The sequence below is a fragment of the Sphaerodactylus townsendi genome, linkage group LG01 (genome assembly GCF_021028975.2).
Source record: "Sphaerodactylus townsendi isolate TG3544 linkage group LG01, MPM_Stown_v2.3, whole genome shotgun sequence".
Lineage (NCBI taxonomy): Eukaryota > Metazoa > Chordata > Lepidosauria > Squamata > Sphaerodactylidae > Sphaerodactylus > Sphaerodactylus townsendi.
This window is the reverse complement of record NC_059425.1, coordinates 171,022,815-171,024,759: the sequence shown is the minus strand read 5'-3', so window position 1 is coordinate 171,024,759 and position 1,945 is coordinate 171,022,815.

Sequence of the window (1,945 nt, the reverse complement as noted above, 5' to 3'; positions counted from 1 at the left end):
CTTGGGAAGGGAAGGGAAGGAAGGGAGGCAGGGGGCGCATCCTGTCGGCTGCCAGCCCCGGGAAACAGGCGGGCCCTTCTTCTCCTTCCCCTCCTTAGCAGGTGCCCGGAAAGAGTCCGGATCAGGCCGAGGGATGGCGGGGCGCAGCGGGGAAAGCGCCAGCCAGCCGCTCCACCGGACAGGGACTCAAGTGCCACTCACAGACTTACCCGAACAGCCACACGTTATGCTCCAAGAAGTGTATCCACACTTCCAAAAATGCATGCATGCCTCTAGCTCACAGTCGCCCGATTTGGCAGCCAGCCAGCATGGTGGAGTGGTTTAAAAGTGAAAGGTTCGATTCCCCACTCCTCCACGCGAAGCCTACTGCCTGACTTTGAGCCAGTCGCCGTTCTCTACGAATTATCTCAGCCCAAATACAGACAGGCAATGGCAAAGCACCTCTGGACATCTCTTGCCTTGGAAACCCTATGGAGTTGCCATAAGTCAGCCGTGACTGGTTGGCACACATGTACACGCAAATAGCGTTAGTTTTTTGGTGCTCCGTGGTGAGACGGCTGAGGGTCACCAGGGGTCCCGTATGGCCCCGATCCAAATCAGGTGTCACGATAAAACAAATTTCTCCCAATACTCAATGTTAAGACCTACCATTCCTGCCTTTTAGTCTGATTCCAAGTCAAAGAATCTCTATAATGTAAAGTGGGTACAATTGCTGGACTATGGGCATCATGGGGACATTGAAAGCATTGCAGTCTTTTTACTGCGAATGCTAAAGATGCGTGACCCACCACCTTAGTGATACCAATCTCTATCTCGTGTTCGTCCTGTATCTGATTTAAACACCTTTTATATTTTTCTTTAATACTCTATTCAATGCCTAATAAGGGTTTTGTTGTTGCTGCTGATAAAACAAATCTGCTGTTACCATACATCTAACACATCTGCCTAGCTCATTTGAAGCGGGCATATCTCATCAAAAAATAAAACTAGAAATCACAAGATTGGCAACAGCTTCAGGATGGGATTGCCAAGGCAAAAACAAAAAAACCCCAGAGGAATCTAAATATTCTGGCCCAGGTTATCTTCAGACCCCCTTCCACATTTGCAATGGAAGCTAAGCTAAATTCTAACTACTACTATTATTATTATTATTATTATTATTATTATTATTATTATTATTATTATACCGCCCACCCCCGGTGGGCTCTGAGCGGTATACAACAGAAACAACATAATATAACCTAACAACTAAAGCACTCTCATAATTTAAACATAAATACAATATAAATATGGGCTCTAAGCATTAAAACAATGAAGGCTATTTGAAACACAGCATACAAAATATAAAATAGCGTCCAGATGATCTAAAAATTAATTTAGTTAATTCATTACCACAAAGGCAAATTAACATTTCACTGTCATGCAGGTAAAGGCAGTAGTGATGGTGAGAAGCATCTTTTAACTTTGATAGATTGTGGGGGGAATATTAACAAAGGTTTGCTATTATACTCTTATCAACTGTTCTAAATTGCCCACCAGGATGGATAAGCAAGAGTTGAGCACAAGACAGCACACATTTCCTTCCTTAGACCATCAGTCGCTATCAGGAAATATCCTTTACCTAAATATGCAAAGTTCTGTTCCATTCCTATTCCCAGCATATCACTTTAGTCATGTGAATTAAGAGGCAATTATAATCTTTCCACATTACATTTATACAGAAGTTGTGGTACTCCCCCAAATAAACACACAAAAATGCTTGAAACCAGTTTTGTGAACTCAAACTCAAAAGAGTTTTTAGTGTCCTTCTGCAACCGCAGCAGCCAGTTCTAATTAACATATTTTCAAAAGAGGGACACCCTCACAAACATTAAAGGCACAAAAATCAGCATCCTGACTGCACAGGGGAATTGTACACTTGCTCATGGAAAAACAAAAAATACTG